Genomic DNA, 27,951 nt, shown 5'->3' with positions numbered 1-27,951 from the left:
CTGATTTCTTAGATATGCATAAGCCATTTTCCACAAAAAGTTCCAAAGATTCAGTCAGCTTGTTCTGACTTATGGAGACCACCCACTTCTGTTCTAATCTAGACTCTTGTTTCTGAATCTTCAAATTACTTTATGCTACTGTGCATGTTTCCTGAATCCCATTTCTTCCTTTCTTGGTTAGATCTCTTATTTTCCTAAAACCAGTCCTCCAGAAAGCTCCTCAGAAAGGATGTATAGCAGGAACATTTTTAGAATTCTCCCTGATTTAAGATTTCTAGCTTAAAAGTTACGCCTCTTCAAAAATTTGAGGCATTTCTTCTTGCTTTCTAGAATTTAAATGATGCTCTTGAGAAATAAGTTTTTTAGGCAGAAATAAAGGAAAAGCAGGGACGTGCAATGTCTATATCAGGAAGCAAAGCTTTTTCAGAAATTCTCAGATTACTTTTCACTGGCCAGATCTATATCAGATGGCTTCCCTTAGGTGCAAGGGAATATCGGGAGGCAAGTCTTAAATTGGGCACATTGTTCCCTAAATGATATCTGGAATCTGTGAGTAAGAACAAAAGTAGACGTGAACACTAAATAGGCAGTGAACAATGTCTGATGAATTTGGTTTCATTATAATTTTAAGGTTAATAATTTACTATTTCATATTTAAAGCTGTATTTAGTTTGTTTGCTGTTACAAATAATGCTATACATACTATATGTATGCATATAAATTTATATTTTATATGACTTACATTTGAAATAAAATCCCAGAAGTGAGACTGTTGTTCAAAAAGTACATTTTATTGCACCTCTGTTGCTAAATTCCTTCAAGTCTTCCAGTGTAAACTCTAATGATAGCCCATGAAGTTTCCTATTCCCTCAAGTTTCACCAGTATTCACCAAGTATTATCATTAAAATAAATTCTGTATTGATGGGCATATAATGAATAATGGGGTAGCTTTTAAACTTCTTTGATTACTAATGAGATAACACTTTTTAATTGTTGCTCTTTTCATTTTTCATATCAATTTTTATTTTACCAGCTACTTATTCATATTTACTGGTCATTTTTCTCTTAGAAGTTTTATCTTTTTCTTACTGATTTAAAACCTTTTATAATTGCACTTATATTTATTCTTATCAGCAGCAGTTGTCTTTGGATTTGAATTAGTAGTCTAGCTCAGAAACTCAGTATCAGCTTTACTTAGATTTGAAGAAGACCTGGGACAGGTCTGTTCAGCATCCAGAGTGGCAGCAGAGTGGAAGTGACACGAATCTCTGGCACTGTTTCCAACATCCACAAATCATTCTGTACTGTGGATTTGCGTGGTCGCTAGAAAAGAGGCTACCTGGGTGAAGACTCCCAATTCAGAGTGACCATCACCTCTTTGGGATCCATTTAGTCTTTTTTACCTTGCTAGTTTATGGTTCTCTCAGTGGTAGGTATGTGGCTCCCATTCTTTGATGTAGCTGCATCTCATCAATTAATTAATGACCAAACTCATTAACAAGGGGCAACTGTCCAATGAGTAGAGCATAATCTCAGCAGGACTCTTGTTTAAAGTAGATGGGATATACGTTCTTTGAATTATTGTTGTAAGGAGAATTTGGTCAAAGATAAGTTTTTGAGCATCTCTGAAGCTAGAACAAAGGTCAGCAAAGTCAGGCCCATGGGCCAAATCTGGCCCCTTGCTTAGTTTTGTGAATAAAGTCTTATTGGAACACAGCCACATCCATTAGTTTATTTTGTCTGTGGTAGCTTTCATGGTACAATTGCAGAATAGTTATGACAGAGACTGGTTGAATCACAAAGACTGAAATATTAACTAAATAGCTCTTTACAGAAAAATTTTGCTGATACTGGAGCTAGAAGAGAGGCCGCAACTCAGCTGTTAATCCTTCCCTTCCAATTGAGCAAGAGTATTAATCCAAGTTAGCCATGCTGCAAATATTATCCCAGGTTTTCATTTATATTTTTATAATTAGATGGTATGAAAGTATAAAGAACTAAATAGACATTTCTCCAAAGAAGACATACGGATGGCTAACAAACACATGAAAAGATGCTCACTATTAGAGAAATGCAAATCAAAACCACAATGAGGTACCACTTCACACCAGTCAGAATGGCTGCGATCCAAAAATCTGCAAGCAATAAATGCTGGAGGGTGTGGAGAAAAGGAACCCTCCTACACTGTTGGTGGGAATGCAAACTAGTACAGCCACTATGGAGAACAGTGTGGAGATTCCTTAAAATTGCAAATAGAACTGCCTTCCCAGCCAGGACATGGAAACAACCTAGATGTCCATCAGCAGATGAATGGATAAGAAAGCTGTGGTACATATACACAATGGAGTATTACTCAGACGTTAAAAAGAATTCATTTGAATCAGTTCTGATGAGATGGATGAAACTGGAGCCGATTATACAGAGTGAAGTAAGCCAGAAAGAAAAACACCAATACAGTATACTAACACATATATATGGAATTTAGGAAGATGGTATGCAAGACAGGAAAGAGACACAGATGTGTATAACGGACTTTTGGACTCAGAGGGAGAGGGAGAGGTGTGATGATTTGGGAGAATGACATTCTAACATGTATACTATCATGTGAATTGAATCGCCAGTCTATGTCTGACGCAGGATGCAGCATGCTTGGGGCTGGTGCATGGGGATGACCCAGAGGGATGTTGTGGGGAGGGAGGTGGGAGGGGTTCATGTTTGGGATTGCATGTAAGAATTAAAGATTTTAAAATTTAAAAATAAAAAACTAAAAATAAGTAAATAAAAAAAAATAAAAAAAAAATAAAATTTTTATTGTCTAGATTGTCCTATTTGTTTGCTTTCATTGTTGTTATACTTAGAAAATTTACCAACGTGTAAAATTGAGACTTATATTAACATATATTTCTTCTATTTCCTCTTATTTGTTTACTTATTTTACTTTATAAAATTTAATATCTTTTCTGGTGTATAGACAATCATCATTATTTTTAGCTTATGCATAAGTGCACGCATTCTCAGTTGTGCCTGACTCTTTGCTCCCCTATGGACTGTAGCCCATCAGGATCTTCTGTCCAGGGAATTTTCCTGGCAAGAATACTAGAGTGGGTTGCCATTTCCTCCTCTACGGGATCTTCCCAACCCAGGGATCGAACCTGCATCTCCTGTGTCTCCTGCACCAAGCAAGCCCATTTTTAATTTATTTTTCTCTAAATGATGTGTCAATTGTCCTAGTACAATTGATGACTATTTCATAAATATTTCCCTTAAATTGGACATTAGGGTCTAACTATCCACCATACTCAGGGCATCCCTGGAGGCTCAGAGGTTAAAGCGTCTGCCTTCAATGCGAGAGACTTGGGTTTGATCCCTGAGTCGAGAAGATCCCCTGGAGAAGGAAATGGCAACCCACTCCAGTATTCTTGCCTGGAGAATCCCATGGACAGAGGAGCCTGGTGGGCTACACTCCGCGGGTCGTAAAGAGTCAGACACAACTGAGTGACTTCACTTTCACTTTCACTTTCACTTTCACTTTCATCCACCATATTCACAAACATGCCCACATACACTGGCTTTCTATTTTGCTCCATTGTTCAATCTCCTCTTGTGATAAAACCATGCTGATAAAATTACTGATTTTTATTCTTCTGTTAATTTTACTAATATACATCATTGTACTTTTCTTATTTTTTACACTTCTTTAGCTATTATCACTGCTTTATTTTTATAGGTAAAATTTGGAATCATTTTTTAATGTAATTTCAAAAGTCAAAAGAATTTATATTCAAATTGCATTTTATTCACAATTTATTGAGTTCTGTAGAAAAAAAGTGATGTCCAATTTTCGTTATAATTATATGTTTCATTCAGGCTAAATAAAATTTTAGGAAAGATGTTCAAAATGACAAAACTACATATCTGTATGCATTTTCTACATTATATACCACCATGAAACATTATATTCTGTATTCCTGAAAAGGTGATTTGAATACACAGAAGATCTACCCAAAAAAGGTCTTAATGACCCAGATAACCATGATGATGTGATCACTCACCTAGAGCCAGACATCCTGGAGTAAAAAGTGAAGTGGGCCTTAGGAAGCATCACTACAAATAAAGCTAGTGGAGGTGATGGAATTCCAGCTCAGCTGTTTAAAATCCTAAAAGATGATGCTGTGAAAATGCTGCATTCAATATGCCATCAAATTTGGAATAGTCAGCAGTGGCCACTGGACTGGAAAAGGTCAGTTTTCATTCCAATCCCAAAGAAAGGCATTGCCAAAGAATGTCCAAACTACCGCACAATTACACTCATCTCACATGCTAGCAAAGGAATGCTCAAAATACGCCAAGCTAGGCTTCAACAGTATGTGAACCGTGAAGTTCAGATGTTCAAGCTGGATTTAGAAAAGGCAGAGAACCAGAGATCAAATTGCCAACATTCACTGGATCATTGATAAAGCAAGAGAATTTCAGAAAACATCTACTTCTGCTTCATTGACTATACTAAAGCCTTCGACTGTGTGTATAACAATAAACTATGGAAAGTTCTGAAAGAGATGGGAATACCAGACCACCCTACGTGCCAAGAAACAGCATATTCATCATCTCTAGAAATATCCTTTTTTTGTGTGTGTATATTTTTATATTTTGATAGGAACACTTAATATGAGGTTTATCCTCAACATATTCTAAAGTGCACAATATCGCATTGTTATAACTATAGGTACAATTTTGTAAAGCAGATCTCCAAAACTCATCTTGCATAAGAGAAACTTTATACCCATCACTAATAATCAGAGAGATTTGGACCTAAAATCACAAGTGATATTACCTCACACTTGTTAGGTTGCCTTAAAAAAAAAAAAAACACAAAAAACTATGAAACAACGGTTGGTGAAGATGTGGAAAAATTGGAACTCTTCTAAGAGGAACTCTGTACAAAGTATGGCCTCTTTAAATAGCTTTGGATATTAAAAGTAGAGTTGAAATCATTTTGAGTAGTTCCTAGTTATTGGGCAAGTTATTCCTTCTTAGGATTATTTGAAAAATAGTCTAAACTTCCTGTGTATGACTGTCCTTCATATAAATGATTAACACTATTATATATCATTTGGTTTCCCTTCTGTAAGATACTTCTTTGAACTGTTCCTCATGTGATATCATTTTAAGTCTCTTAACCATTTTTACTGTTTTTTAATGAAAGTGCACTGTTGCCCCAAATTGATAACAGTACTCTTAACAGCTATAACAAGAGGTGGACGATCACATCCCCTTTCTAATACAAATTTACTGTAAATATATTCACTGTTTCTGTGTGTGGCCTCCTTTTTTATAGCCATACAGAAATAAAAGCGCCATGATATTTTATTATTTTCAGTTGATGAACTGTTCCCATTCTGCCTTGCACTTGTGCATTTGGAGTGTTAGATCCAAAATACAATTACTCATCACATGCTATTTTAATAAATTAAATCTATCATTCTGGCCCATCAGCATCTCCTTGGGATTTGATTCTGTGTCCAACATACTGGTCTCCCTTTCTGATTCTAGTCTTTGTTTCTTTTCTTGTTGTCCTGTCTTGGGACAATCCACGTTAGTCTTTGTGATCTCCCTTAAAACATATTGAAAGTAGAGACGGTGTAATTTGTAACTATTGGGGAAACTTTATTGATCTCACTGTACAGATTTGCATCAATGAAGTGGGCACCTCAAGCTTTGTACAAAGTTTTCCTAAAAGGATATGTACGGTCTAGATCTTTTCTGCATTGTAGCACTCACAGTCTCTAGCTTAAATTCTTTCCCTTTACCAGAACAAGCAGTGTGGCGTGTTATTAGGAAACTCATTCAGAAATCTTAAAATCCTTTTGTGGGTACAGTTGTGTCAACTAACACGTGCAGCTTCAGTAAATTCTCAGAAGCCCTCCTAAAGACCAGAGTTCTCCAGTATCTTTGTGCAATTGTACTACTTAGAACCATGCACAACATCCCTAATACACAGTATCAATTCACCAAAATAAGATAGATGTCAATATTAAATCAGATATATTGAAACTATAGAAATGTAAAGCATGTTAATGCACAAAAGCCCATTGAACTATAATAAATATTTGTACTGTATCACATACTATTCTAAAGTCTGCATGTACCTTGTTCTACCTTATCCAAGATAAGGTGTGGTTTTTTTTCCCCCAAGATAGCTTTTAAAATTTTTATTTTTGTCTTCATGTTACCAATGAGGAAAGTGAAGTGGAAGGAGGTTGTAGCTTGTCTAGGTGCCACAGTTAGTATGATGAGAGAATTGGAGTGTGAACTCAGGTAATTTGACTTTATTTTTTTAACCAATACACCGTAGTGTTTCCTGGTATTAAAAAGAAAAGTCTTTGAAAATGCAGGACAAATGTACACAGTCGGATTAATGTAATCAGTATGGACCTGTGTCTCTTAATCTGATCTCTTACACCTTTGAAGCATTTTCTTCTAATCCCTCTCAATCCAGTCAGCACATTTAATAAATATGGCCTCTGTATCTCTGTTAGGTCCTTTAATATCCATCAGTTATTTATAACAATTACAAAGATGACTTGGAGCCCTTTTGTTTAATATTAGAAATCCTTTTTTCATGTGAATAGCAATAATTTAAGTTTGCTTTTTTTCTTAGTTCATCTCCTCCGTTTTATCTAAGGGGAAAATCAGATACCTTACTTGCTGTGATTTAGGTACTTGGGATCTTCCACGTTTCTCTATATATTAGATTTGTAACCATTTCAAAAAGAAATAAGATTATTTTGAAATTAGCCTATTACAAAATTGATCCAAGACATTGCAATCCAATTATAGGATCATTATATGGTGCTATGGTTAGTATCTACAGTCTAAGTTGTGAACCATTAGTATAGCTTAATTTTGTTATAGAAACAGAAACTTATCAATATGCTAATGAATGAATTTCAACATGCTCTTGTTTGTTAAGTATTAAGCAGTGTTGCCTGTAAGTATTGTTTTATTTTTTGCTACCAGAAAATCAGCAATAAAAATACTATTTAAAAAAAAATCAACCATAACCAAAAAAGTTTGTGAGGAAATAATGGCATTTTATTTGTGTCCTTTGTCTTTGCAATCAGAGCTTCCCCTTAGGGCTATTTTATCACACAAATTGTACATCTGCAGGCCTGCAGTGTAAAAATTACTCATTCTTTAGCCTTTGGTTATCAGAACCATGGGTTTTTATTACATTTACGTATATCAGATAAAAGGCTTCTGGAGATCTATGATGTTTATGTAACCCTCACCTAAACGTGGAAATAATTATATGTAGTGCTATGAAACATTACAGATGTTAGCACAGCATTTTGTTCCTAATGAGGTTGATATATTAAAAGGCAATTCCTTTACATCATTTTTGCGAGGACCATTCCAGCTAATAAACATCAGTGCTGACTGTCCACAGAGAGCCATAAGGACCACGGATCCAGCTCTGACTGATCTTGGACTTTCCTGAAAACTTGTCAAAACTGTCATCATTTAAAAAAATATTTTGGACAGTATTTCTCTATACATTTATGTTTTGGAATCGATTGTTTTATAGTGACTAGCTGTACTTTGTATTATTGCTTACTGTCAAACAGCTTATATGTCTTAAGCCTTCCTGAAACTTAAGAAACAGGATCATCTTTAACTAATTATTTGTATTTCGCCTTTTAAAGCTTTGCAGGAAAATCAGAATGGTGCTTTCCCTCATCCTCTGAAGTCATCCTTTGTTTGTTCTTTAATCTGCCCCTTTACACTTTGAACAAGAGGTCTGGGTACAGTGGCTGACTGGCTAAATCTGATCAGTCTGTTTTTATACAGCCTGTAAACTGAGAATGATTTTTACATTTTTAAATGTTGGGGGGAAACAAAGGAAAAATAACATGTGTAACTTGTGAAAATTACATGAAATTTATGTAAGTAGCAGTAAGAAATAAATAGTTGGCCAGTACTTAGCATGAAATTCACATTTTAGTGTCCATAAATACATTTTCATTGGAACACAGATTGCTCTGTCGTTATATTTTGTCTGTGGCTGCTTTCATGTGACAATGGCAGAATTGAGTAGTTGTGACAGAGATAGTATTGCCTGCAGAGCCTCAACTAAGTATTACCTGACTCTTTACAATAGAAGTTCATTGACCTCTGCTCTAGACAATCTTCCTGTCCTTTGTAAGATTTGAAGCTTTCTCTCTGGACAGACTTCTCTTCTTTTTGTACTCCAGAGAGATCTTTTTCAGTGCCCTCCTGTCCATTGTGAGTTCAAAGGTCTCTAGAGCATTGAGATATAATGAGAAAGCATGAGAATATTTTATTTTTGTAAATGATTTATTTGGAGATGGATGGTCAAATGTTTGCTCATAATGATGGGTATGAGATAAAAAAATTTTAAAGACCACTGCCCTATTTGTATGCCATAATCTATTTTCTATAAAATATTAAAGGCATACAGGATATTATTTGGCAATATACGAGAAAAAGCTTCAGAGTCTGATGGGTTTGTGAGATAATGAATTATAGAAAGGTTGACAGATAAGTTTAGTACTGGATATCTTAAGACCTTTCATATGGTTAGAGTGTATTGTGAATCACCAAGAAGAGGTATCACTTGATGTTATCCCAAGATAGTCTAGCCACAGAACTTTCCATAATACCCAAATATTCTAGCAAGTAGCTTCGGAAAAATGTTTCAGAGGATGTTTAAGTACATTGAATTTTATTGTACCTGTGAAAGTACAGATAATATTGTAGACCGCCATTCAAATATGAGCTATCATTTGGAGGGGCTTTTGCCAATCTTGGCATCTGGACAAGCATTTAAGTGACTGAATTCATTGCTACTTAAAATATATTCATTATCATTATTATTGTCATTAATTTTGAATAGACTTAAAGTCAGATTGTGATTACTATCCAAAGAAAAACTGATCACTGGATTGTTCCTTCTAACCATCCAATGATCTCTAACACTACTTCAGCAAGCTAGTGGTAGAGTCTCAAATTAGCATTTTAATCAAAGTGATTAGAAGATTTTGATTATCACATCTCTACCTGAAACTAATTGATTTTTAGGTCGGCATATAAGAATGTTTATTTTATGGTTACCTCTAGCATTCTCATCTGCCCACCACTGTTTTATTATGATTTTGATTATACCATTTTCAGAATTAGTAACTATTATAACTAAAGTAATTCATTAAACAATTTAAGCGGTGAAATTCTCCATTTCGTGCTGTCTTCTGAAGAATAAGTAAACAAGAAAGTATATCTCAGAACACTGTGATTGAACTAACTCACAAATCCATTTGTAGGGGAAGAAAAGTTTTCCTGAAACCTCATAGGGTTCCAGGCTGGGTTCTGAAAATTAAACTGACAAGACAGATTAAGAGGAGAAAAGTATCCACATTTTGTTGAGTTTTTACGTATACATGGAATTCTTCAAAAGAGAATGAAGACTTAAAGAAGTGACCACAGCAGGAAGCATTAATACCTTTCAGACAAAGAAACACTGTATTTTTGAAGAACAGACAAGACAAAGTGGTTTGGGCTAGGGTAATAAGTGGTGAAGGCATATCTAGGAAGATATGGATGAGTTGAACAAGGTCTGTTTGTACAGTTTTCTTGGCCCTCCCATTCCCCAGGTACAGGAAGGGTACTTTTTGCAGAGAGTTGTATAACATGTTTCAGGGGAAGAGGGTGAAGGGAAAGAGGTCCATATGACCTTTCTGCTTCTGCCTTTTTAAACAGATTCTTCAGCTTGAGTTACTTAATATGCCAAGGTGCCATATTTTGGGTTAGCATGTTCTGAACCTGACAAAAGCAAAGATTTTGCCATTTAATTTTCCTTTTTACAATAATGCCTAAAAAGTGAACACATTCTGAAGTCCAGAATTCTCAGTTTCTTTGCTCGGTTTTTCTTCTTTTATTTTGGTTCTGATTTGTAAAGCCTTCCCCTATAAAGCTGTATAGATCATCTTCTAAGAGTATAACTGCAACAAGATTATCTCTTATGAAACTGAAAAAAAAAACCAACTTGAAAAACTAGAAGACACAGACAGGAAGTTTTTCAAATGTCCTTCAGTTTTCTTGTTTGCATTTCCTCAAATGAGACTGCTGCAAAGCGGTTCAGAGTTTAGAATAGCTTTGAAAGCTTTTATTGTTCCGTGGCTAATTTTAACCTGTGATAAAGATTGCTTTTTGTATTCAGTTGAATGTGATATCCAGTAATTGTTTGTCAAGGCTAAGTGCTGTAGGACAGAATACATTTTTTAAATGGCATTTTGTAATTATAATATAACCATCTTTATGGCCTAATATGTGAAAGAATGTTATTGAGGAGGGGTGTTACAATTATGAGAAAATAGACTTTAAACTTCATTATTTCAATTATTAAATCTTATGGCTGCTTAACTTACATTTAGGGAAGTCTGATTTTGTATATTTGCTCAGATAAATGATTTTTGGTTAGCTGATTGGTTTCACAGATTCTTGGCAGTAATAAACTTCTTTTCTCTCTCTCATACTGTGCCTTCTTATTTTAGTCAGTAGAATATTGGTGGGGAGGATTCCCTAAGATAGCCAAAGCATGTGTGTATGTAACGTAAAGTGTTTTTTTCTAATAATTCAATGTATTTATTTATGGCTGTGCTGGGTCTTCCCTGCTGTGCAGGCTTTTCTCTAGTTGCAGAGAGCAGAGTCTACTTTCTAGCTGTGGTGCCCAGGCTTCTCCTTGTGGTGGCTTCTTTTATTGGGGAGCACGGACTCTAGGGTATGCAGGTTTCAGGAGCTGCTGCAGTTGGTCTCAGCCATTGCGATTCCTGGGCTCTAGAGCACAGGCTTAAGAGTTGTGACACACGGGCTTACTTGCTCCACAGTGTGTTGGATCTTCTTGGACCAGGTATTGAAGCAGTGTCTCCTACATTGGCAGGTGTATCTTTACCACTGAGCTACTAGGGAAGTCCTAAAGTGATTTTAATATGAGTCTGACAGTACCCCCAAATCATAAATTTGCATCATGAATTGAAAATATTCAGATAGAAATATTTATATGTTGAATGTGTTTTAGTTTTATAGATCAATGACTTTTTGTTATTCTAATCAGTGATGACTGAAAATGATGGGAAAAATCATGTCATACAACGTCACTATTTTGTTAGAGGAACAGTAGAATCAGTGTTCTCTAAAACATCATTCAGGGCCATATCAACAGAGGTGGTTAAGGTTGAGGGCGAACATGCCAATCTCAGTCTTAGATGGCTTACTGCTTCTGCTGCTGCTAAGTTGCTTCAGTCGTGTCCGACTCTGTGCGACCCCATAGACAGCCTCCTACCAGGCCCCTCTGTCCCTGGGATTCTCCAGGCAAGAACACTGGAGTGGGTTGCCATTTTTTTCTCCAATACATGAAAGTGAAAAGTGAAAGTGAAGTCGCTCAGTTGTGTCCGACTCTTAGTGACCCCATGGACTGCAGCCTACCAGGCTCCTCTGTCCATGGGATTTTCCAGGCAAGAGTACTGGAGTGGGGCGCCATTGCCTTCTCCAAGATGGCTTACACTAGAATGTAAATCCGTGCTCTACAATAAAAGAAGCCACCACAACTTCCACCATAGGGTCTGCATCCTATCCTTTGTTTCCTGCTGAATACATTATGCTTTCTTTGTTTACTCTTTTTAAAACCATAAAATATACCAAAAGGCATGTCTAATTTAGATATATAGTTTAAGAAATAATAAAATGAATATCTTTCATTTCACAAGTTAAGATGCAGAGCAGGACATTTCTGTACCTTTGAGTCTCTGTACCCCTCCTCAGTGTGTCCGTCCATCTGAAAAGTGAAAGTGAAAGTGTTAGTCACTCAGTCGTGTCCAGTCTCTGTGACCCCGCAGACTGTAGCTCCTCAGTCCATGGAGTTCTACAGATAAGAATACTGGAGTGGGTTGCCATTCCCTTCTCCAGAGGATCTTCCCAACATTGGAACTGGGTCTCCTGCATTACAGGCAGATTCTTTACCATCTAAGCCACCAGGGAAGTCCCATTCTTCCCTCTAGAGGTAATGAATTGAATTCTGTGATAATCATTTTCTTGCTTTTGTTTATGTTTTGCCACATATGCCTCCCTAAATAGTGTGTTGTTTAGTTTTGCCTATATTAATATTTTATGTAAGCATAATCAATTTATATTTTATGCAACTTGCTTTTCACTTCTTAGTGTTCAATCTTTAGTTTTTCACATTTATTGCAGTTGAAGTCACATTAGTTCATTCATTTTCCCTGTTCATTCATTTGCTCATCATTTTTTTATTTGAAAACATCTTTATTTTACTCTTATTCTTGAGTTATAATTTTGAAGGTATGCAGTTATTCTCAGTCAACGTTTCTTCTTTAAAGAAAATAATTTACTCTTTTCTGACTTCCACTGGCATGCTAGGAAGTTCACTATCAATCTGCTTTTTCTTGTAGGTAGTCTTTTTAATCTTTGGTTTCTTTTTAAATCTCTTTATTTTTGCTACAAGGAACTACATTTACTTATTTATTTTTGAATAAAATTTATCTACAATATTATATTAGTTTCAGGGGTACCACATAGTGATTCAGTAGTTTTATACATTATGGAATGTTCATCTTGATTAATCTTGTTACCATCTGTCACCATACAGAGGTGCTATAGTATTATTGACTATATCCCTTATGCTGTATGTTGCATGTCTGTGTCTTATTTATAACTAGATTTTTTACCACCCAATCCCCCTCCACTATTTCGCCCATCTCCACATACCCCACACTTCTGGCAACCACCAGTTTATTCTCTGTCTCTATGAGGCTGTTTCTTTCTTGTTAGGTTTGTTGCTTTTTATATTTAACAAATAAATAAAACCATATGGTGCTTCTCTTTTTCTGTGTGATTTATTTCATTTGGCGTAGTACCTTCTAGGTGCAACTATCTTGACACAAACAGCAGAATTCGTTCTTTTTTATGTCTGGGTAATATTCCATTCCCCTTCATGGATCACAGCCTTGTTGTGGCAAAGGGGCTTGTATAACTCAATGAAGTTATGAGCAATGCCATGCAATGCCACGCAAGACAGATGGGTCAGAGTGAAGGGTTCTGACCAATCGTGGTCAACTGGAGGAGGGAATGGCAAACCACTCCAGTATTCCTGCTGTGAAAACCCCATGGGCAGTGTGAAAACGCAGAAAGATGAGACCAGAAGATGAGCCCCTAGGTCAAAAGGTATCCAGTATGCTACTGGGAAAGAGCAAGGGCAATTACTAATAGCTCTGGAAAGAATGAAGTGACTGGGCCAAAGCAGAGATTACAGTCAGTTGTGGATGTGTCTCTTGGTGGGAATAAAGTCCAGCACTATTGATAATAATATTACATAGGAACCTGGAATGTTAGGTCCATGAATCAAGGTAAACTGGACATAGACAAGCAGAAGATGGCAAGATTGAACATCAACATCTTAGGAATCAGTGAATTAAAATAGACTGGATGGAGGAATTTAATTCAGATGACCATTATATCTACTACTGTGGGCAAGAATCCCTTAGAAGAAATCGAGTTGCCCTCATAGTCAACAAGAGTCTAAAATGCAGTACTTGGGTACAATCTCAAAAATAATAGAATGATCTTGGTTTGTTTCCAAGCAAAACTGTTCAGCATCACAGTAAGCCTCTTGATGAGGGTGAAAGAAAAGAGTGAAAAAGTTGGCTTGAAATTCAGCATTCAAAACACTAAGATATGGCCTCCAATCCTATCATTGCATCACAAATAGATGGGGAAGAATTGGAAACAGTGACAGATTTTATTATATTGAGTTTCAAAATCACTGCAGACAGTGACTACAGCCACAAAATTAACAGACAGTTGCTCTTTGAAATGAAAGCTATGACAAGCCTTTACAGTATATTAAAAAGCAGAGACATCACTTTACCAGCAAAGGTCCATATAGTTAAAAGTATATTTTTTCCATTAGTCATGTATGGATGTGAGAGTTGGACCATAAACATGGCTGAGTGCCAAAGAATTGATGCTTTCGAATTGTGGTCCTGGAGAAGACTCTTGAGAGTCCTTGGACAGCAAGGAGATCAAACCAGTCAATCCTAAAGGAAAGCAACCCTGGATATTCATTGGAAGGACTGATGCTGAAGCTGAAGCTCCAATCCTTTGGCCACCTGATGTGAAGAGCCAATTCACTGGAAAAGATACTGATTTGGGAAAGACTGAAGGCAACAGGAGAAGAGGATGTCAGAGGATAAGATGGTTAGATAGCATCACTGACTTGATGGACATGAATTTGAGCAAATTCTGGGAGATAGTGAAGAAGAGAGGAGCCTGGCATGCTGCAGTTCATGAGGTTGCAAAGAGCCAGACACGACTTTACTGAACGACAACATATTCCATTGTATACACAGGCCATATTTTCTTTATCCATTCCTTCATCAGTGACTACATAGGCTGCTTCCATATCTTTGCTAGTGTAAATAAAGCTGCAGTGAACATTGGGTGGGGGCAATAGGTTTCTGAATGGATGTTTTATTTTTCTTTAGTTAATGCCCCAAAGTGAAAATTCTGGGTCATATGATACTTCTGTTTTTAATTTGATGAGAAACTTACATATTTTTTTCCCATTTTGGTTGTGCCGTTCTACATTCCCGCAAACAGTGCACGAGGGTTGCTTTTTCTCCACGTCTTCACTAACACTTGTCATTATTGTCTTTTTGATAACAGCCATTCTGACAGGCATGGGATGATATCTCATAGTGAGTTTGATTTTCATTTCCCTGATGTTTAGTGATCTTGAGCATCTTTACATGTGTGTCTGTTGGCCGTCCATACATCTTATGTGGAAACATGTCTATTCCTGTCCTCAGCCTATTTCTTAATAAAGTTTTTTAAAACATAATTTTATTTATTTCTTTTTGGCTGTGCTGAGTCTTAGTTGCTGTGGTGGCTTTTCCTTAGTTGTGGCAATTGGGAGCTACTCTCTAGTTGCAGTGCCCAGACTACTTATTGTGGTGACCTCTCTTGTTGCAGAGCGTGGGCTCTAGGGCACGTGGGCTTCCGAGGTTACAACACCTGCGCTCAGTAGTTGTGGCTCCCAGGCGCTAGAGCACAGGCAATAGTTGTATATGGAATTAGTCTGCTCTGCAGCACGCAGGATCTTCCCAGACCAGCGATTGAACCAGTGTCTCCCGAGTTGGCAGGCCAATTCTTTATGACTGAGCCACCAGCGTAGCCCCTCAAGTTGTTTTTTGTTACTGTCGTATGAGTTCTTTATACATTTTGGATATTAATCCTTTATTGGACATATTTTTGCAAATATCTTCTCCCAATCAATAGGCTGCCTTTTCATTTTGTTGATGGTTTCTTTCACTATGCAAAAGGTTTTTAGTTTTATGTAGTCCTATTTATGTTTTTCTTTAGTTGGCCTTCCCTGAGGGAGACACAGTCACAAAAATATTGCTAATACCAGTGTAAAAGAGCTTACTGTCTGTATTTTCTTCTAGAAGTTTAATGGTTTCAGGTCTTGTATTTAAGTCTTTAATACAATTTGAGTGTATTTTTGTATATGGTGTAATATAGTAGGTCTAGTTTCAGTCTTTTGCATGTAGTTGGTAAGTTTTCACAACATCATTTATTGAAGGGACTACCTTTTCCCCATGTATATTCTTGCCTTCTTTGTTGTAGATTAATTGACCAGATAAGTATAGGTTTATTTTTGGGCTCTCTATTCTTTTCCATTGATCCAATGGACTTTCCTTGAGTTTGTTGAGGTCCCTAGATCTGAAGATTAACATCTTTCTTTAATTGTATTATTTCTATGACAATATATACTGAGATACTTCATTTCCTGATTCTTCCAATTATCTTCTTGTGAACTTCAGTCAGATTTCTCATTTAATTCCCCATTTTTCATTTCTCTTTACTTTCATCTCCTATGTCTGTGCTACCTTTCAAGTAATTTTCGTAGATATACAGTCAAGTTGACTACTTCTCTTCAACTATGTCTGGTCTCTTAATTACCATAAACTATTAAGATTCTTTTTTTCCCAATTACTGCTTTTTATTTCTAAAAATTATTTTTCTGATATTTAAATTTTTTTTTCATTTTTTTAAAATTTTTATTTTTTTTAATTTAATTTTATTTTTTATTTATTTATTTTTTTAATTTTAAAATCTTTAATTCTTACATGCGTTCCCAAACATGACCCCCCCTCCCACCTCCCTCCCCACAACATCTCTCTGGGTCATCCCCGTGCACCAGCCCCAAGCAAGCTGCACCCTACGTCAGACATGGACTGGCGATTCAATTCTTACATGATAGTATACATGTTAGAATTCCCATTCTCCCAAGTCATCCCACCCTCTCCCTCTCCCTCTGAGTCCAAAAGTCCGTTATACACATCTGTGTCTTTTTTCCTGTCTTGCATACAGGGTCGTCATTGCCATCTTCCTAAATTCCATATATATGTGTTAGCATACTGTATTGGTGTTTTTCTTTCTGGCTTACTTCACTCTGTATAATTGGCTCCAGTTTCATCCATCTCATCAGAACTGATTCAAATGAATTCTTTTTAACAGCTGAGTAATACTCCATTGTGTATATGTACCACAGCTTTCTTATCCATTCATCTGCTGATGGACATCTAGGTTGTTTCCATGTCCTGGCTATTATAAACAGTGCTGCGATGAACATTGGGGTACATGTGTCTCTTTCAATTCTGGTTTCCTCGGTGTGTATGCCCAGCAGAAGGATTGCTGGGTCATAAGGTAGTTCTATTTGCAATTTTTTAAGGAATCTCCACACTGTTCTCCATAGTGGCTGTACTAGTTTGCATTCCCACCAACAGTGTGGGAGGGTTCCCTTTTCTCCACACCCTCTCCAGCATTTATTGCTTGCAGATTTTTGGATCGCAGCCATTCTGACTGGTGTGAAGTGGTACCTCATTGTGGTTTTGATTTGCATTTCTCTAATAATGAGTGATGTTGAACATCTTTTCATGTGTTTGTTAGCCATCCGTATGTCTTCTTTGGAGAAATGTCTATTTAGTTCTTTGGCCCATTTTTTGATTGGGTCGTTTATTTTTCTGGAGTTGAGCTGCAGAAGTTGCTTGTATATTTTTGAGATTAGTTGTTTGTCAGTTGCTTCATTTGCTATTATTTTCTCCCATTCAGAAGGCTGTCTTTTCACCTTGCTTATAGTTTCCTTTGTTGTGCAGAAGCTTTTAATTTTAATTAGATCCCATTTGTTTATTTTTGCTTTTATTTCCAGAATTCTGGGAGGTGGATCATAGAGGATCCTGCTGTGATTTATTTCTGAGAGTGTTTTGCCTATATTCTCCTCTAGGAGTTTTATAGTTTCTGATCTTACATTTAGATCTTTAATCCATTTTGAGTTTATTTTTGTGTACGGTGTTAGAAAGTGATCTAGTTTCATTCTTTTACAAGTGGTTGACCAGTTTTCCCAGCACCACTTGTTAAAGAGATTGTCTTACTCCATTGTATATTCTTGCCTCCTTTGTCAAAGATAAGGTGTCCATATGTGTGTGGATTTATCTCTGGGCTTTCTATTTTGTTCCATTATGGTAAGCTTTGAATGTTAAATTTTAGATTCCATATGTGAAAATCTCAATATCTGTGTATTTGTTCTTTTTTTTTTTTTTTTTTGGTAGATCTGACATTTTAGCATTTTCTTCCTACTGACTTTCACTTATGAGGCTTTTTGCCCTCATTTGATTGGTAGAATTCTATTGTGAACTCACATCCCTGAGGTAAAAATTTCTCCAGAGTGATGTGGACACTAGTTACCTGAAGACACTGTGAGCAAGAACTACTTTTAAACCAAATTTTCCATCTGTTGTTTGGGGCCCAGCCAAATTTGTAGTCTTAGAAGAGATATTTTCTTTCTCACACAAAATCAGGACTCAAATGGACACATCCCATCATTGCCCTATAGTAATTCTTTAGCTCACAAAATGAGATGAGAGCATCGCTTTTTGTTGGTCCTACCTATATGTGGAGGCTTGTCACCCAGCTACAGCACTTGGGCCCTGACTTTCCCAGCTCTCTCAGACGTTTCTAAGCCATCAGAACTTATGCTCTAGGCCACTTGGGACTGGCAGACACCTTGAGGGCAAATATCACCCTACAACTGGTTTGCCATGTGGATCTCTGCTGGGTTGTCATTTCTGATCCTTGAGAAACTTCCATGTTTTGACACAGGGATGGTTGTGCATCTTTGGTTGTTGTTTTTTCGTACCATGTCCAGTCTTTTTAAATGTCCTGTGTTGTGAGGGTTTTCTCTCAGTATCTTGTTAATTATAATGCAAAAATGGAGAACTGCTGCCTAATTCTTTTGGATGCCCCCTTCCTTAAGTAATAGTCATTTCATTTACAGTGGCTTCTAGAGTAAGGCCACAATATTTATACAAGTTTTACAAAAAGTAAAGCTTTTTTAATGTTTATCATTTTCAGTGAAAATTCTGCTCTAATACTTGAAGATGTTTAACAATTATTAGAACTGACTCATGCTTACACCTTCACAGCTGCTGTTTGGGGCTCTAAAAGATTTCTTCAAAGCATATCACATGATCATCTTATGAGCAGGCCAGCAGAAATTTCTAAGTTAATTACAGTTTGGCTGAGTGTATCCAAAACCTCTTATCTGAACAGTGAACCCAATAATTTAATCAGTCTGTGTGTTGATTAATCATGTTCTAATCCATCTGATATCAGCACTGAAAAAGCTCTTCATCTGTTTTTTGTAAAACTTACCTCTGTGAATGCACAGCTGCTATGAGCTATTGGTATTGCTAACTTGAATAGGAGACAAAACACAAAAGATTCTCAAAGCCTGTATGAAGAATTTTAGGCTCTACAACAGTCATTCACGACTAAGCTGACTCAACTCTATGCAGTCTTCCTATATCCTCATTTCCTGTTTCATCCCCAGCTTCAGCTTGTGCACTGCTGCTGCTGCTAAGTCACTTCAGTCGTGTCCGACTCTGTGTGACCCCATAGATGGCAGCCCACCAGGCTCTGCCATCCCTGGGATTCTCCAGGCAAGAACACTGGAGTGGGTTGCCATTTCCTTCTCCAATGCAAGAATGTGAAAAGTGAAAGTGAAGTCGCTCAGTCGTGACCCCATGGACTGCAGCCTAGCAGGCTCCTCTGTCCATGGGATTTTCCAGGCAAGAGTACTGGAGTGGGTTGCCATTGCCTTCTCCAAGCTTGTGCACTAGTTAAGGCCAATTGCCTGAACTGTCACAATTTCTAGTTAGTCTCCAAAGTTGGTAAATTGATGAATGAATAAATATTATCAGATACCACATAGCAGGCATGTGCTCTATCATTCCATATAATATCTTACAACCTATCTGTGATATCGTGAAGCTATTTTGATAGATGAAAAATTCAAAGAGCAGACCAAATTATTTTTCAATGTCCTGTTGGCAAAGTTATAAACTCCTTGAAAAGGGGCAAGAAGAAAGACAAAAGGCTACACAAGTCTGGGACCTAGAATTTTACCTATCAAACATGGCTAAGTTAAAAATTGAACCATCATGCTTGTGTAGTGTGAGAAACAAAATCCTCTAGATGTCTGACACTATTCAGGAGGTGAAAGACATTTGGCCCAGGTATGCCCTATAGAGCATATAGACATATACATTCCTAGACATATACATTCAGAATATTTAGTTTCCATTTATCATTTCCCTTTTTTAAGCTTGCTCACCTGTGCAGTCGCTCAGTTTTATCTGACTCTTTGACCCCATGGACTATAGCCTTCCAGGCTCCTCTGTCTATGGAATATTCCAGGCAAGAATACTTGAGTAGGTTGCCATTTCCTACGCTGGGGGATCTTCCTGACCCAGGAATCGAAACCTCATCTCTTGTGCCTCCTGCACTGGCAGGTGAATTCTTTTAGCAGATGGATACTTTTACCGCTGTGCCGCCCCTTTTTAAAGCCTGATAAGGCTCTAAATTGTCTCCCTAATTATTCTACTGCACAATGCACTATTGCTGTTTGTTTGTTTTTCTTCTTGCTCCTTCCACTCTCTTACCCTCCTTACATAGAGTAGTCATTCAGTCAGTTCGGTCCAACCCAAGACTGAGATTAAATGCACTCTAGGCCATTTTTTGTTGGCAGTCTTCAGCACATATGTCACTGAAAATACAGAATTATCAGTGTGGTCTAAAACATGAGAGGGTTTCAAGGTTCTTAGAATTTTGTACTTGCAACATTTGGGGCCACAGGAATAAGAAACGGATTATCATAATTGACTCAAGACTTTGGAAAGTTTAAGTTCACTAAATGATAATAAATTTGTCTTTTTCCTATTTAATGAGGCTTTATCAATGCCCATATTGTAACTTCTTTCTAACGTGAACTAGTCGTACTGTAAAACACTTGTTTAAGATTACTTGTTCAACTCTCAGTTACTCCATGTTTGGTTACATGAGCATCTATGTGTAAGTAAGTAAGTAAGATAGACAGAGTATCTGATGAACTATGGACGGAGGTTCATGGCATTGTACAGGAGACAAGGAGCAACACCATGCACAAGAAAAAGAAATGCAAAGAAGTGAAATGGCGGTCTGAGGAGGCCTTACAAATAGCTGTGAAAAGAAGAGAAGTGAAAAAAGCAATGGGGAAAAGGGAAGATATACCCATTTGAATGCAGAGTTTCAAAGAATATCAAGGAGAGATAAGAAAGCCTTCCTCAGTAATCAATGCAAAGAAATTGAGGGAAACAATAGAATGGGAAAGACTAGAGATCTCTTCAAGAAAATTAGACATACCAAGGGAACATTTCATGCAAAGATGGGCTCAATAAAGAACAGAAATGGTATGGATCTAATAGAAGCAGAAGATATTAACAAGAGGTGGCAAGAATACACAGAAGAACTGTATAAAAAAAGATCTTCATGACCCAGATAATCACAATGATGTGATCACTCACCTAGAGCCAGACATCCTGGAATGTGAAGTCAAGTGGGCCTTAGAAAGCATCACTATGAACAAAGCTAGTGGAGGTGATGGAATTCCAGTTGAACTATTTTAAATCCTAAAAGATGATGCTGTGAAAGTGTTGCACTCAATATGCCAGCAAATTGGGAAAACTCAGCAGTGACCACAGGACTGGAAAAGGTCAGTTTTCATTCCAATCCCAAAGAAAGGCAATGCCAAAGAATGCTCAAACTACAACACAATTGCACTCATCTCACACACTAGTAAAGTGATACTTAAACTTCTCCAAGCCAGGCTTCAACAGTACAGGAACCATGAACTTCCAGATGTTCAAGCTGGATTTAGAAAAGACAGAGGAACCAGAGATCAAATTGCCAACATCCGCTGGATCATGGAAAAAGCAAGAGAGTTCCAGAAAAACATCTATTTCTGCTTTATTGACTATGCCAAAGCCTTTCACTGTGTGGATCACAGTAAACTGAGGGAAATTCTTCAAGAGATGGGAATACCAGACCACCTGACCTGCCTCTTGAGAAACATATATGCAGGTCAGGAAGCAACAGTTACAACTGGACATGGAACAACAGACTGGTTCCAAATAGGAAAAGGAGTACGTCAAAGCTGTGTATTGTCACCCTGCTTATTTAACTTATATGCAGAGTACATCATGAGAAACGCTGGGCTGGATGAAGCAAAAGCTGGAATCAAAATCTCTGGGAGAAATATCAGTAACCTCAGATATGCAGATGACTCCTCCCTTATGGCAAAAATTGAAGAAGAACTAAAGAGCCTCTTGATGAAAGTGAAAGAGGAGAGTAAAAAAGTTGGCTTAAAGCTCAACATTCAGAAAACAAAGATCATGGCATCCAAATCCATCAATTTATGGCAAATAGATGGAGAAACAGTGGAAACAGTGGCAGACTTTATTTTGGGGGGGCTCCAAAATCACTGCAGATGGTGACTGCAGCCATGAAATTAAAAGAAGTTTACTACTTGGAAGAAAAATTATGACCAACCTGGATAGCATATTAAAAAGCAGAGACATTACTTTGCCTACAAAGTTCCATTTAGTCAAGGCTATGGTTTTCCAGTAGTCATGTATGGATGAGAAGACTTTTGAGAGTCCCTTGAACTTCAAGGAGACCCAACCAGTCAATCCTAAAGGAAATCAGTCCTGAATATTCATTGGAAGGACTGATGTTGAAGCTTAAAGTCAAATACTTTGGCCACCTGATGCGAAGAGCTGACTCATTTGAAAGGACGCTGATGCTGGGAAAGACTGAAGGCAGGAGGAGAAGGGGATGACAGAGGATGAGAAGCCTGGATGGCATCACTGACTCAATGACCATGAGTTTGAGTAAACTCTGGGAGTTGTTGATGGACAGGGAGGCCTGGCGTGCTGCAGTCCATGGGTTCGCAAAGAGTCGAACATGACTGAGCGAGTGAACTGAACTGAACTGAACTGAAGTAAGTAAGTGTTAGTCACTTAGTTGTGCCCGACTTTGCGACTCCATGGATTCCAGCCCAGCAGGCTCCTGTGTCCATAAGTCTTTCCAGGCAAGGATACTGGAGTGGGTCACCGTTTCCTTCTCCGGGGGATCCTCGCAACCCAGGGATCAAACCTGGGTGTCCCGCACTGCAGGCAGATTCTTTACTGGCTGAGCTACAAGAGAAGCCCTGAGCATCTATGTGAATCTTAATTAACTCTACTGTGCTATGTGTGTAAGTCGCTTCAGTTATGTCCAGCTCTTCGTGACTGTGTTTACTGTAGCCTGCCAGGCTCCTCTGTCCATGGGATCCTCCAGGCAAGAATACTGAAGTGGATTGCCATGACCTCATCCAGGGAATCTTCCTGACCCAGGGATCAAACCTGAGTCTCTTATATCTCCTGCACTGGAAGGTGGGTTCTTTATGACTAGCACCTCCTGGGGAGCCCTCCATCTTACTGGATAAAGTTAACTATACAAACAGGGACTCTCAGACCCAAGTTAAACACATCAGAGTCTCTGCCACCATGGTTGGAGAACCTGAGTTTATCAGTTTTGGGGAGAGACTATACGCACAATTTATAATCTGAGACCTGTCACAGACTTGTGTTCTGTCATTAGCACTGAGATAGAGGAAGCCATCTGTAGGAAAGAAAAAGAATGAATAGATATACAAATTGAAGCAGAGAAGAGACAGAGAGTTAATTCTTAACTGAATATCCTTTCTGGCATTATGTGATATATTCTTTAAAGCACGCATGCCACATCCCACTTTTAAAATATAAGTTAAGTCAATTTATATTTCTTGCAACTAAAGTCAGTCCTAATCATTATCATATACATAAACATTAAATCACTAATAATTTTATTACTCATATAACATAAATACAGCTAGATTCTAGTCTCATTTCTAATGCTCACTAGAACTGTGCAACAGTGGGCAAATCATTAATTTCTCTAAGCCCTGATTGTAGCATTAACTGCACGGTGATAGAGTTGCAAAGATCAAATAAATGGTCTAAGTGAAATATCTGTGCTATAAAAGTCTAAATTATTATTGTTTCTGCATTTTCAACACCACTATTTCTCTGATAAATTGTTTTGTGTTTTTAGGATAACATTGTTGATCTTGTTTACTGTGTTTAACCATGTGGATCAGTTCAGTTCAGTTCAGTCACTCAGTCGTGTCTGACTCTTTGTGACCCAATGATTCGCAGCACGCCAGGCCTCCCTGTCCATCACCAACTCCTGGAGTTCATTCAGACTCACCTCCATCAAGTCAGTGATGCCATCTAGCCATCTCATCCTCTGTCGTGTCCTTCTCCTGCCCCCAATCCCTCCCAGCATCAGAGTCTTTTCCAGTGAGTCAATTCTTTGCATGAGGTGGCCAAAGTACTGGAGTTTCAGCTTTAGCATCATTCCCTCCAAAGAAATCCCAGGGCTAATCTCCTTCAGAGTGGACCGGTTGGATCTCCTTGCAGTCCAAGGGACTCTCAAGGGTCTTCTCCAACACCACAGTTCAAAAGCATCAATTCTTCAGTGCTCAGCTTTCTTTACAGTCCAACTCTCACATCCATACATGACCACTGGAAGAACCATAGCCTTGGCTATACGGACCTTTGTTGGCAAAGTGATATAGACAGATTCAAAGTTCCTGATGACAAATGGGTAAATACCACTAATTCAGATTTTGAGTGCTTTGTGCAAGATACTAGGATGGAAAATTGATGTATTAACAACAAATTCTCATACTACCCATGTCACTCATCCAAAACAACAAAATGGAAATTATTCTGACCATTATAAAGTTTATTTCAGGGACTAATCAAATATTAATAAACTAAGTTCATGAAGAAAATAAAATGTTAGAGAGTTCTTGCATAATAGTGGAGTTGCACTGGAAACTGGGCCGCTGTTGAATTTTATTTTACTTTTTGCTATTCCCAGGGTAGCAGTATGCCAGATTTATAATGATGGAATCATATTATGTAACAGGATGTTTGTCATTAGGTTTATCTATAAAGTGAGTCTATGCTTTATGGAATAATGTATAGTTAAATCCCACTTGTATAGAAGGTGATATACTTGAAAGGACATTTTTTTTCCTGTAGTGCATGGCATTTTGGAAATTCTAACTATTACAACCAAATAAAAGACTTTTTTTGGATAGAAAACAACCAGTTCACAGCAGAATCTTGGAAATTAAAAAAGAATAAATACACCTAAGATTTATGTTACAGGTTTCTAGGTAAACCAAAAAATTTTATCAATCGCTTATAACAATATTCACTATGCTGTCACAAAATTCATTAAGGAAATTTCTTATTCTACCATGTGTTTCTGCAGTTCTAGAATAAATCTTTAAAATTACATATTATGAATGCCTGTAGAAAACCTCTGTTGCTCCTCCACCCCCTAATTTCTCCCCCAACTTACTCCAAAAAGTAACAGTGGTAGGTGTTTTAAGTTATTCTCTGAATTATTTTTTATATTTCATCACAGAAGCATGTTTTAGGTATCATAGTATATATATATATATATATATATATTTTATATCTTGCTCTTTTCACTTAACATATTTTTAAAATTCTTTGTTGTAGTATGGTAGCTACAGTTCACTTGGCAAATTTTGTTTTTCATTTTCATCTACCATTTTTGGATGCCAGTTCTTCTAGTTTTTACCAAATCATCTCTGAAAAGTTTCCTTTTCCTTTTCATTGAGTGCATTGTGATTATCTTACTCCAGCAGTAACCATGGAAACAGAATAGTTGTTTTTTTTAAGCATAAAAAAGGTCAAGTAAATGTTCTTAAACAAACAAGTATAATCAGCCAGTTTACCATTTAAATCTCTTTACTAGTACTGAAAAATCACTATCATCACTCTGAATATTAAGAGGTCACTAGCACTCCATTTTGTAATGGTAATTACAGTATCAGATGAAACAGAGATATCACCTAATGCTTTCATATCAATAAATATCAAATTTAAAAATTGAATATTTATAATGCACCAAACACAAGAACTATGGTAATTCATCTTCTTTTTTATAGAAAATAAATTTTATCTGTTCTATTTTTGAATAAAGTGAAAAGAAAGTGAAGTCACTCAGTTGTGTCCAACTCTTTGAAACCCCATGGACTGTAGCCCACTAGGCTCCTCCATCCATGAGATTCTCCAGGCAAGAGTACTGGAGTAGGTTGCCATTTCCTTCTCCAGGGGATCTTCCTAACCCAGGGATTGAACCTGGGTCTCCCATGTTGTAGGCAGTCGCTTTACCTACTCAGCCACTGGGGAAGTTGTAAGTGCTTCGCTGGACCAGCCAAGGTCAGAGAAACCCCAATAAGATGGTAGGCACTGGAGCAGCTGTGGGGAGATACCTCATGTCCAAGAGCAAAGGAGAAGCCCCAGAAAGACGATCGGAGGGACAAATTCATGTTTAGAATCACACCCCATTCCCACCAGAAATGCTCAGAGGGCTCAAACAAGCCTTGTGCACACTGGGACCCAGGGACCCCACAGACACTGAGACAGAACTGTGTTTGAGCATTTCCTGTGGAGGTACAGGTCAGCAGTGGTCTGCCGCAGAGACAGGGGCTCTGGCTGTGGGTGTGGCATAAGTCCTCTTGGAGGAGGTCGCCATTAACCCCGCCATAGAGGTGCTAGAATTTACATAGGGCTGGGGAAAGGACTCTTGGGGGGCACAACAGAACCTTGTGCACCAGGAATCAGGAGAAAGGCACAGTGACCCCACAGGAGACTTGCCTGTGGGTGTTCAGGAGTCTCCAGGGAAGGCGTGGGTCAGTGGTAGCCTGCTGCAGGGTTGGGGGCAAGGACTGTAGCAGTACATGCATGGGATCCTTTGAGGAAGGTCACCATTATCTTCATTACCTCCACTATAGTTTGGCCCCAGGTCAATAGCAGGGAGGGAACACAGCTCCACCCATCAACAGAAAATTGGATTCAGTATTTACTGAGCATGGCCCTGCTCATCAAAACAAGACTCCGTATCCCCCTCAGTCAGTCTATCCCATCAGGAAGCTTTCATAAGCCTCCTATCCTTCTCCATCAGAGGGCAGACAGACTGAAAGCCACAATCACAGAAAACCAACCAATATAATCACATGGACCACAACTTTGTCTAACTCATTGAAAGTATGACCCATGCCATGTAGGGCCACCCAAGACAAATGGGTCATGGTGGAGAGTTCTGACAAAATGTGGTCTACTGGAGAAGGGAATGGCAAACCACTTCAGTATTCCTGCATTAAGAACCCCATGAACAGTATGAAAAGGCAAAGAGATAGGACACTGAAAGATGAACTCCGCAGGTTTTTAGGTGCCCAATATGGTACTGGAGATCAGTGGAGAAATAACTCCAGAAAGAATGAAGAGACAGAGTCAAAGCAAAAATATCATCCAGTTGTGCATGTGACTGGTAATAGAAGTAAGGTCTGATGCTGCAAAGAGCAATATTGCATAGGAACCTGGAATGTTAGGTCCATGAATCAAGGCAAATTGGAAGTGGTCAAAGGAGATGGCAAGAGTGAACATCAACATTTTAGGAATCAGTGAACTAAAATGGACTGGAATGGGTGAATTTAACTCAGATGATCATTATATCTACTTTTGTGGGCAAGAATCCCTTAGAAGAAATGGAGTAGCCATCATAGTCAACAAAAGAGGCCAAAATGCAGTACTTGGATGCAATCTCAAAAACAACAGAATGATCTGTGTTTGTTTCCAAGACAAACCATTCAATATCACGGTAATCCAAGCCTATGCCCCGACCAGTAATGCTGAAGAAGCTGAAGTTGAATGATTCTATGAAGACCTACAAGACCTCGAGAACTAACACTCAAAAGAGATGTCCTCTTCATTATAGGGGACTGGAATGCAAAGGTAAGAAGTCAAGAGCTACCTGACCTAACAGGCAAATTTGGCCTTGGAGTACAGAATGAAGCAGGGGAAAAGCCAATAGAGTTCTGCCAAGAAAATGCGCTGGTCATAGCAAATACCCTCTTCCAACAATGCAAGAGAAGACTCTACACACGGATGTCACCAGATGGTCAACACCGAAATCAGATTGCTTATATTCTTTTTAGTCAAAGATGGAGAAGCTCTATACAGTCAGCAAAAACAAGACTGGGAGCTGACTGTGGCTTAGATCATGATCTCCTTATTGCCAAATTCAAACTAAAGTTGAAGAAAGTAGGCAAAACCACTAGACCATTCAGGTATGACCTAAATCAAATCCCTAATGATTATACAGTGGAAGTGAGAAATAGATTTAAGGGACTAGATCTGATAGACAGAGTGCCTGATGAACTATCGATGGAGGTTCATGACATTGTACAGGAGACAGGGAGCAACACCATCCACAAGAAAAACAAATGCAAAAAAGCAAAATGGCTGTCTGAGGAGGACTTACAAATAGCTGTGAAAAGAAGAGAAGCCAGAAACAAA

At 37.9% G+C, this 27,951-nt stretch overlaps 1 protein-coding gene across 2 annotated transcripts in view; it reads left to right on the top strand.

The window, feature by feature from the left end:
- Positions 1-27,951, top strand: part of DPYD (dihydropyrimidine dehydrogenase) — a 930,457-nt gene that overhangs the window by 494,911 nt on the left and 407,595 nt on the right. The window contains exon 14 of one of the 2 annotated variants that reach the window (XM_060411987.1): positions 1-27,951. This exon is cut by the window's left edge and continues 26,676 nt beyond it. The exons of the other annotated variant lie outside the window; for it this stretch is intronic. The gene's annotated coding sequence lies outside the window, so the exon portion shown is untranslated. 2 annotated transcript variants of the gene reach the window in all.

Source organism: Ovis aries, chromosome 1, assembly GCF_016772045.2.
Source record: "Ovis aries strain OAR_USU_Benz2616 breed Rambouillet chromosome 1, ARS-UI_Ramb_v3.0, whole genome shotgun sequence".
Taxonomy (NCBI): Eukaryota; Metazoa; Chordata; class Mammalia; order Artiodactyla; family Bovidae; genus Ovis; species Ovis aries.
This window is presented reverse-complemented; position numbering and strand designations above follow the sequence as displayed.